This window comes from Zingiber officinale, chromosome 7A (genome assembly GCF_018446385.1).
Source record: "Zingiber officinale cultivar Zhangliang chromosome 7A, Zo_v1.1, whole genome shotgun sequence".
Taxonomy (NCBI): domain Eukaryota; kingdom Viridiplantae; phylum Streptophyta; class Magnoliopsida; order Zingiberales; family Zingiberaceae; genus Zingiber; species Zingiber officinale.
In genome coordinates, this window is record NC_055998.1 from 62,554,905 (window position 1) to 62,566,293 (window position 11,389).

The window sequence follows — 11,389 nt, forward strand, 5'->3', positions numbered from 1 at the left end:
TGCGCGAGCGCCACCAGCGAGTTTCGACCCCGATTCCTTCTTCGATCAATCTCTCGAGCTTCAACCTCGATGGAGAGCTTCTCGGCAGCTTCATCCCGTTCATCTGGAACCGTCGTTGGGTGTTTCCTTCGGCAGAATTCTTCTCCCGGCATTTCTCTGTTCCAGCACATATTTGGAGGCGTTCCTCCAATCGGCGACTCCGATTCCCATCAGTGACATTTGGAAGTGGTCCTCTGGTGTTCTTGAGCTCCATTCGACAGCAAACCATCATCCGCAACTTCATCCCAGATCCATAGATTCTAGATTGAAGATTTCCAAATTTTTGACTATTTATGGGGTTCCGAGTCGTTTCCAGCGTGTCGGGGGTGTTCCGTCGGCACTGTTGAGCATCCCTCGAGCTGATACGCCACTGAGATTCTCTACTGAGGTCTAGAGTTGGCCGTTCTCGTCTCCGGCTTCTTGTGTGATGAACAAGAATGTGTTGCTTGTATAGATTGGTTGTGAGTTAGTTCAGTTAGGGTTTATTTCACTTTGTTACTATTTTTTGTTGTTAGAACAGATTTATTTTGGTTTTTGTTATGTTCTTATCACTGCAATTTAGCATTTCCTTATTATGTTTAGTAGTTATAATTTCATTGAAGCTTAGTTTAAGTCTTATTTGATGCTTGGTTAATTGTTTAGTGTTTAAGTTCTAAGTTAGGGTTTACATCTTGCTTTAGATCAGATTTAATTGCGTATTGTCATTTCATATTTAGTTTAAGTGTGTTGATGGTTTAATTATGACGTAGGGTGACAATGCGTTATGGTTTGATTGTTGGCATCTAGTTAGGTTTCGCTATTGCTTAAGATTAATTTCTTATTCGCTGTGCTTTACTTTTGATAAATTTAGATTTAAAGCTTTAAACCCCCATTTTTACATGAAAACCCCAAAAATAGGAATAAAATGCAATCCTAGATTACATCCTACCGTTGGTTCCTCGAGGTTTGATTCTGGGCTCGTTATTACAACATCATTATGTAGTTAAGGGGTTCAGTAAATATTCATTGTTAATTTGATAAGCCTAATCGTGACACATAGAGTTTTAGGCGTTATCAAGTACCGAGGAGCATAGTTTCAGATCATGATGCAATGTTTCTAAGCTACTTTTAGAAGACAATATGGGGAAAATTGGGAACAAAGCTTTTGTTTTCTACAACTTGTCATCCACAAACAGATGGACAAACTAAGGTAGTAAATTGAACATTATCTACTTTATTGAGAGCTATCATTTAAGAATTTAAAAGGTTGGAAAGATTGTTTACCACATGTTGAATTTGCATATAATAGATCTGTGCATTCTACTACTAATTTTTCACCTTTTGAAGTGGTATATGAGTTCAACCTTTAACTTCTTTAGATTTTTCACCTTTGCCTGTCTCTGAGCGTGCCAGTTTAGATGGTACCTGAAAAGCTGAGTTTGTGAGGCAACTGCATGAAAAAGTTCGATTGTAAATTAAAAAGAGGATTGAACAATATGATATGCAAGCCAACAGGGGACGAAAGAAAGTGATCTTTGAACCCGGAGATTGGGTTTGGGTTCATATGAGGAAGGAAAAATTCCCTACTAAACGTCGTACTAAGTTACATCCACGAGGAGATGGTTCATTTCAAGTCATTGCTAGAATCAATGATAATGCATACAAGCTTGACTTAATAGATGAGTATAATGTGAGTGCTACATTTAATGTTTCCAATCTTTCTCCCTTTGATGTAGGTGATCAAGATTTAAGGACGAATCCTTTTGGGGAAAGTGGGAATGATGGAGTCAAAGAAAGAGAGCAACAAGCTAACGATATGGATCATGATCAACTCACTCTAGATATTAATGATGATCCATTATGCATCAATGGAGGCCCAATTGCAAGGGCTAAGGCTAGAAAGATGAAGGAAGCACTTAATGTACTAATTGAAGATGTGAAGGCCAAAGCTACCATTGAAGAAGGTTTGACCAAGAGCAAGTCATTCGGCATAGTCAACCTAATTCAAGCCTTAGATGAGCTTAATTAGCACTTAAGTCTCATGTCTATGTAGTCGGGATATGTAGGCTCAATTTAGACTCAATTTCTACTTTTATTTGGGCTGTAATAATGCCATAAACTTAAAATGGCTAAGTAGTATACATAGGCCTTTACTAAATGGACTTTCTTTTGGTCTTTTAGGGTTTTTTGGTCACCTTATAGCTATAAATAAAGGGGGTGATGGCCACACATATATCTTTGACATATTTTTCAATCTAAAGCACAGTGAGACTCTCACTTATTGGTTCTTTATTGAATTAGAACTTATCAAGGCATTTCCTTGTGGCATTCGAAGACTTATAAACCTCCATCCCAAGGTTGTGGCGTCTACCATCTTCTATACCAAGGTTCATACTTTCCTAAGTATTGGGTCGAGGTTCTTTTCATCAATCCTATCGATTTAGTTCTTTCTTTCTTTCTTCTTCTATTCGTTGTGGGTTCTTGAGATATCTTTCTCTTTGGATTCACATCATTTGCCCTGATCAACATACACTGTTCTTGTTGGTTGCTACTCGGAAAACCTAGTGGTTCCATTGTACAAAAATTTTATACAAATGTCTGAACCTTTTCCTAACTACCATGTGTTCTTTTAAATTAAACTCGGATCGCCTGCGGAACTTAACACGTTTGATCCTAAGTTTAATTTATTTGTTATTTTAGGTTTGGACTTGGATCTCCTGCGGAACTTAACACGTTCGATCCAAATCACCTAGGTTATTAATTCCATTAAATATTAATTTCCAAAATTGGCTTCTAGGACTGCATGGCGAGGCACATGACCTTCTTGGATATGGGAACAACCACCACCGTCTAGACAAAGCCTTTTAAGAAAAGCTAATATTTAATTTCCTTAAATAACTTTAGGTCAACCAAAAAGAATAATCAAATCATAAGGAAAAGAAAAATAAAAGAACACAACATCGAAAACTAATTCGAAATACTAGAATTGCACGCCTCTTGTATTTGGTATTTTTACATGAAGATAAAACTAACATGATGCGGAAAACAATATTAGTTATACCTTACTTAGTAGATAATGACCTCTTGATCTTCTACCGTATTCCTCTTCTAACCTCGGACATTGTGTGGGCAATGATCTTCCGAGATGAGAACCACCAAGGCACCTTCTTCTTCCTTCCTTCAAGTTTCGGCCAAGCAAAAACTTCCAAAGGATGAAGAACTTTTTCCACCAACCAAGCTCCAAGGGATGCAAGAAACAAGCCTCCTTTCTCTCCTTTTCTCCAAGCTAGATCCGGCCACTTCTATGTCTCCAAGAGGTGATGAAGTCTCAGCCACAAGAAGGAGAAGAGAGAAGGGGAAGGGAAACCTCTAGGGGCCGGCCACACCTAGGAAGAAAAGAGAGGAAGAAAAAGAATAGAGTCGTTCACCATGAAGGCACCTCTACCCCCTCTTTTATAATCCTTGGTCTTGGCAAATAAGGAAATTTAAATAAAAATTTCCTTAATTCCTTTGCCATGAAAAAGAAAAAATTATTTTAATTAAAACAATCTTCTTTTTTCAATTACAATGGCCGGCCACCTCTTTCCCCAAAACAAGGAGAGTTTTAATTAAAACAAAAATTAAAACTTCCTAATTTGTTTCCAGAAATTTATAAAAAATTTCTCCAATAATTTTTATCCCTTCATGATTGGTTAATAAAAAGGAAATTTTATAAATTAAAATCTTTCTTTTAAACATGTGGATAATTTCCAAAAAGGAAAGTTATCTCTAAAAATTAAAATCTTCTTTCAATCTACAAATAAGGAAAGATATTAAATCTTTTCTTAATATTTTGTAGAAACTAATAAAAGAGAATTTTTAATTTTTAAACTTTCATGAACATGATTAAAAGGAAAGTTTTTACTAAAATTAAAATCAACCTTTTAATCTACAAATAAGGAAAGAGATTTAGCTCTTCTCTTAATCTTTTGTAGAATCTTATAAAAGGAAAGATTTAAATTTTTAAACTCTCTTTTAAATCATGTTATCCACATAAGAAAAATTTTTAAAATTAAAATTCCTTTTAATTTTAATAGGGTCGGCCACCTAAGCTTGAGTTCAAGCTAGGGCCGGCCACATGAATTCACCCATGAACCTACCCATGGCCGGCCCTAGCTTGGTCTCCAAGCTAGCTTGGTCAGCCCCTATAGGATGGGTAAGAAGGTGGGTATAGGTGGGTATAGTACTCTATAATTAAGAGGCTACGATAGGGACCGAGAGGAGGAATTGGTTTTGGTCTCCCGATAAAATTAAGCATCCCGTGTTTGCCCCGAACACACAACTTAATTTTATCAATAATAATTCATTCCACTAGAGAACTATTATTGAACTACAGCACCGATCCCAAATTATATTTTGGGCTCCTTCTTATTATGAGTGTGTTAGTCTCCCTGTGTTTAAGATGTCGAATGTCCACTAATTAAGTGAGTTACTGACAACTCATTTAATTAATATCTTAGTCCAAGAGTAGTACCACTCAACCTTATCGTCATGTCGGACTAAGTCCACCTGCAGGGTTTAACATGACAATCCTTATGAGCTCCTCTTGGAGACATTCTCAACCTAGATTACTAGGACACAGTTTCCTTCTATAATCAACAACACACACTATAAGTGATATCATTTCCCAACTTATCGGGCTTATTGATTTATCGAACTAAATCTCACCCATTGATAAATTAAAGAAATAAATATCAAATATATGTGCTTGTTATTATATTAGGATTAAGAGCACACACTTCCATAATAACTGAGGTCTTTGTTCCTTTATAAAGTCAGTATAAAAGAAACGACCTCTAATGGTCCTACTCAATACACTCTAAGTGTACTAGTGTAATTATATAGTTAAGATAAACTAATACCTAATTACACTATGACCTTCCAACGGTTTGTTCCTTTCCATCTTGGTCATGAGCTATTGTTTATAATTTATAAGGTACTGATAACATGATCCTCTGTGTGTGACACCACACACCATGTTATCTACAATATAAATTAATTGAACAACTACATTTATCATAAATGTAGACATTTGACCAATGTGATTCTTATTTCTAGATAAATATTTATACCAAAAGCTAGGCTTTTAGTATACATCCTAACAGTTCTGAACCCCAAACAACATCCCCATTATTTTCCATCTCCCACACGTCATTTGGTCATGTATAAGGGATGTTCATAGAAGCGATAATCCTCTATCAACTCCATGAGCATTTCTTAGGGCATTCTTGAGGCTTTAGGTTCTGGCCAAAGGATGTTTGGCCGATCATAGTACATACTATTAGTGGTCTAACTTGATCAACATACAATGATCGGGGCTAGACGATGGTGTTTGCAATAAAGCTATTCCTTTCCAAACCCCAAATATGCTGTCTCCAACCATATGAAAGCTTATACTACATCGTTAAAGGCAACATGATCGCTTTGTCATTCTCGCTTTGGGAGAAAGAAACACTACCATATTTCGGACAAAGATAGTGGATGCCATGAAAGGAATAATGAAGGTGGTGCCGGGAAGATAGTGTCAATCCATAGTTATGTTACTCCTTTACCTTTGGATGTCATGACAGGAGGCTTCTTCTATTTTATAGGAATTGAGAGGCGCTAAAACTATTCAATTTGGGAATAGATGTATCACGAGCCCACAGTTGCCTTTCTGATGAAGTCTGATTTTGCCAGTATTCACGAGCCATGATTTATAAAAGGTATGAGTGGTCATATGGGTGATGATAGACATAGCTATCACTCGTCATTTTATAGAAGTTACAGATCAATGAACCAGATTAGGTAGATCGCCATTAATTCATTGATGAGTCTCATAAATTCATATTTTTCAAATTATATAAGTGGTCTTTAAATTATTATTAAGGTTTAGGGCTTGTTAGCAATACCACCATGGTGCTAGTATCTTCTCAAACTAGCACACCATAATGTACCAAAAAATGAAAATCGTTTGGAAAAATGTTGGGAAGGTCTAACTTATTAGATTAAGAGACACTTTAGAGACATTCTGACCAAATAACTTATTAGATTAAAAAAATCATCATTAATAAAAAGTCTATATTTATACATTGGCTTATTAAGAAGGTCTACAAAGATTTTTAAAAACCAATACCACTAGATTTTTCAAATCGTTTGGACCAACATTGGGTAGAATTTTCCAAAACCAATTACAATGTGTCGTTGGTCTTGGAACAACTTCAATGTGGCGCTATACTTGTAAAACTAGCACCACTATGTTAACAAAGCTTCAACCCATTTGAACCAGTATTGGGAAGATATCTAAACAATGATTGAGAGCATATTCTAACTTGTGTGAGTCACATGAACCATTATAACTTGGAATGGGTCTAATCCAACCCCTCTAAGTCCATCAATGATTTTTGATGAAAATCCATTGATTGACCTAGAGGCATTGGATTTCTAAAATCCTATAATTGATAGGAAGGGGAGAGTGTGTAGAATTTATTTATGCCCTCCAAACTAGGTGTTGGGGCAATTTCCCTAGGTCAAGTTTGACCAGTTTGACTAAGCTTGAGTTGAGTAAAGCTTGAGTCAGGATTTGAGTTTTGATGTTTGAAAATATAAGGAGATTGCTGGAGCAATCGTCTGGTTATGGAGATGGTCAAAGGGTTGACTAGGTTAATTATGGAGATGGTCAAAGGATTGACCAGGTTGATGAGAATACAAGTCAAGTAGGTCAAGGTTGACAGGAGACTTGACTGGGAAAGTCCTAACTGGATGTTAGGTATTTGGAAAGTCCTAGTGAGGAGCTAGGCAGGAGAAAGTCCTGGTGAGGAGCCAGGCAGGAGAAAGTCCAAGTGTGATCTTGGCAAAGGAGAAAGTCCTGGTGAGGAGCCAAGCAATTGGAAAGTCCAAGTGTGATCTTGTTAAAGGGGAAAGTCCTGGTGAGAAGCCAGGCAATTGGAAAGTCCAAGTGTGATCTTGGCAAAGGAGAAAGTCCTGGTGAGGAGCCAGATAATTGGAAAGTCCAAGTGTGATCTTGGCAAAGGAGAAAGTCCTAATAAAGAGCCAGACAATTAGAAAGTCCAAGTGTGATCTTAGCAAAGGGTGTAAGTCCAAGCATGTGGTCTTGGCAAGGTAAGTCCTAGTGTGACTTGGCGAGGAGAACTCGACAACTAGGATGTGGCTGAAAGAAGCTCCTGAAGGCAAGGCGTGAAGGATGGGAGATATCCAAAGGGCGCAAGGCTGATGGAAGAGGTTAGAAGGCTAGTTCGAGATTGGTCGGGTGTGGCCAAATACTAGGCATGGAGACCCAACATGTCACGGTTAACCAGGAGTTGGGTTGGAGATTTTGGACTTGAGTTTGAGTCAAGTCCAGACTCATCAATTGATCGGGCGATCGATTGAACCAGGGTCCAATCGATCAGTTGATCGATTAAGGTGTGCTGCGATTGTGGGAAGGCCTAATCGATCGACCGATCGATTGGGATGTGAAATCGTGAGCACAGAAGCTTTCCCAATCGATCAGGCGATCGATTGGGAGTTACCAATCGATCGGTCGATCGATTGGGCAGCAGAAGTTCTCGCGCGATCGCGAGAACACAGAAAGTGTCTGAATCGATCCACCGATCGATTCAGACTGTCCCAATCGATCGGTCGATCGATTGGGATTCGACCGTTGCACAGGATGCAGGTGATGGACGACTGCGATAGAGCGGTGCTGACGTGGCAATCAATTGGGAATGAATTTGATCGATTGGGAGCACTGTATATAGCCTGGGCGGAGCGTTTTCTTCGACAGAACTTTGCGTTCTTCTCCTGCGAGCTTACAGTGATTCTCACGGCGATTTCTCCAGCACTCACGCCAGTTCTTGAAGGCACTTGAGGAGCATCTTCAAGGTTCAAGAGGCAACAACAAGTAGCAAGAAGAAAGGGTATTCACTTGTATTCTTAGGGTTTCTTTTTGTGTTTGTGTTTGTATTGTGTGTGAGTTTGTACAAGGCTTCTCCGCCTCCGGCTACGACCGAGAAGGAGTGTTTCATAGTGGAGATAGCGTATCGTGTGTGGATCCTTAGATTAGTCACCTCATCTTCAGGTGGATACCAAGTAAATCTGTTTGTTAGCGTTGTGTGAGTCTTGTATTTTATTTCGAGGAAGAAGATGGAGTCTGAAGGATCACTCGGATGGGATATCCGTATTCCATCTCCGTATGACAAAGAAGACTTCAATTATTGGAGGACGAGGTTGGAAACTTGGTTCTAAATGGATTTGAATCAATGGGTTGCTTTGGAAGATCCTTTTGAGCCTCCACAACGGGAGCAAGCGGAGGCGGATAAGGAGGTAACAAAAACCTTGTTAAATTTATTACCTTCTAATATCCTTTTGAGTGTAGGTGAATACATCAGTGCATGTGATCTTTGGAAAAAGATCATTGTCCATCATGAGACCCCTACACAACTTCAAGGAGTGGAGAAGCCCAAGGAGAAGGGCTCATTGGTCCAAGAAGAGAAGGACCAATCCGATGTTGACACAAGGCCAACATTCAAGGAGAAGAAGGAAGATGAGGAGAGATCATCCACATCTTCAAGAGAGAAAGAGATGGAAGCATCCACATCCTCAAGAGTTGAAGAGGTGGAAGCACCCACACCCTCAAGAGGAGAAGAAGAGGAAGATGATGCAATCTCCACAATGCAAGCTACATCAATTGGAGAATCAAGCATTACCCCTACACATGAAGGTATAGTGTGTAGAATTTATTTATGCCCTCCAAACTAGGTGTTGGGGCAATTTCCCTAGGTCAAGTTTGACCAGTTTGACTAAGCTTGAGTTGAGTAAAGCTTGAGTCAGGATTTGAGTTTTGATGTTTGACAATATAAGGAGATTGCTGGAGCAATCGTCCGGTTATGGAGATGGTCAAAGGGTTGACTAGGTTGATTATGGAGATGGTCAAAGGATTGACCAGGTTGATGAGAATACAAGTCAAGTAGGTCAAGGTTGACAGGAGACTTGACTGGGAAAGTCCTAACTGGATGTTAGGTATTTGGAAAGTCCTAGTGAGGAGCTAGGCAGGAGAAAGTCCTGGTGAGGAGCCAGGCAGGAGAAAGTCCAAGTGTGATCTTGGCAAAGGAGAAAGTCCTGGTGAGGAGCCAAGCAATTGGAAAGTCCAAGTGTGATCTTGTTAAAGGGGAAAGTCTTGGTGAGAAGCCAGGCAATTGGAAAGTCCAAGTGTGATCTTGACAAAGGAGAAAGTCCTGGTGAGGAGCCAGATAATTGGAAAGTCCAAGTGTGATCTTGGCAAAGGATAAAGTCCTAATGAAGAGCCAAACAATTAGAAAGTCCAAGTGTGATCTTAGCAAAGGGTGTAAGTCCAAGCATGTGGTCTTGGCAAGGTAAGTCCTAGTGTGACTTAGCGAGGAGAACTCGACAACTAGGATGAGGCTGAAGGAAGCTCCTGAAGGCAAGGCGTGAAGGATGGGAGATATCCAAGGGGCGCAAGGCTGATGGAAGGAGTTGGGTTGGAGATTTTGGACTTGAGTTTGAGTCAAGTCCAGACTCATCAATCGATCGGGCGATCGATTGAACCAGGGTCCAATCGATCAGTTGATCGATTAAGGTGTGCTGCGATTGTGGGAAGGCCTAATCGATCGACCGATCGATTGGGATGTGAAATCGTGAGCACAGAAGCTTTCCCAATTGATCAGGCGATCGATTGGGAGTTGCCAATCGATCGATCGATCGATTGGGCAGCAGAAGTTCTCGCGCGATCGCGAGAACACAGAAAGTGTCTGAATCGATCCACCGATCGATTCAGACTGTCCCAATCGATCGGTCGATCGATTGGGATTCGACCGTTGCACAGGATGCAGGTGATGGACGACTACGATAGAGCGGTGCTGACGTGGCAATCGATTGGGGATGAATTTGATCGATTGGGAGCATTGTATATAACCTAGGCGGAGCGTTTTCTTCGACAGAACTTTGCGTTCTTCTCCTGCGAGCTTACAGTGATTCTCACGACGATTTCTCCAGCACTCATGCCAGTTCTTGAAGGCACTTGAGGAGCATCTTCAAGGTTCAAGAGGCAACAACAAGTAGCAAGAAGAAAGGGTATTCACTTGTATTCTTAGGGTTTCTTTTTGGATTTGTGTTTGTATTGTGTGTGAGTTTGTACGAGGCTTCTCCGCCTCCGGCTACGACCGAGAAGGAGTGTTTCATAGTGGAGATAGCGTATCGTGTGTGGATCCTTAGATTAGTCACCTCATCTTCAGGTGGATACCAAGTAAATATGTTTGTTAGCGTTGTGTGAGTCTTGTATTTTATTTCCGTTGCATATCACAATAATAAGACGAAGCAAACTAAAGCAAACGCGACGAAACGCTATTCACCCCCCCCCTCTAGAGGGCACATCGGTCCCAACAATTGGTATCACAGCGAGGTCACTCTTCTATGGACTAACCACCAAGAGAGCAAGAAGCTAGAGGAAGAAGATGGAGTCTAAAGGATCACTCGGATGGGATATCCGAATTCCATCTCCGTATGACAAAGAAGACTTCAATTATTGGAGGACGAGGTTGGAAACTTGGTTCTAAATGGATTGGAATCAATGGGTTGCTTTGGAAGATCCTTTTGAGCCTCCACAACGGGAGCAAGCGGAGGCGGATAAGGAGGTAACAAAAACCTTGTTAAATTTATTACCTTCTAATATCCTTTTGAGTGTAGGTGAATACATCAGTGCATGTGATCTTTGGAAAATGATCATTGTCCATCATGAGACCCCTATACAACTTCAAGGAGTGGAGAAGCCCAAGGAGAAGGGCTCATTGGTCCAAGAAGAGAAGGACCAATCCGATGTTGACACAAGGCCAACATTCAAGGAGAAGAAGGAAGATGAGGAGAGATCATCCACATCTTCAAGAGAGAAAGAGGTGGAAGCATCCACATCCTCAAGAGTTGAAGAGGTGGAAGCACCCACACCCTCAAGAGGAGAAGAAGAGGAAGATGATGCAATCTCCACAATGCAAGCTACATCAAATGGAGAATCAAGCATTACCCCTACACATGAAGGTATAATTAGCTTAATTAAGAATAAAAATTATATCGTATGTTTTGAGTGTAGGGAACATGGACACTATAAGAGCAAGTGTCCAAAATTAGCCAAGAAGAAGAGCCAAGTAGTACCCAAGGGCAAGGAGAAGCTCAAGGAAACGATTCCCACAACAAAGAAGAGCAAGGAACACATTGTGTGTTTCTTGTGCAACCAAAATGGACATTATCGAAGCCAATGTCCAAAGGGAAAGAAAACAACCAAAGTCAAAGGAGGAAGCACAAGTCTAGGGGGAGCTTCCAAGGTAAAAACCAAGGTATCATT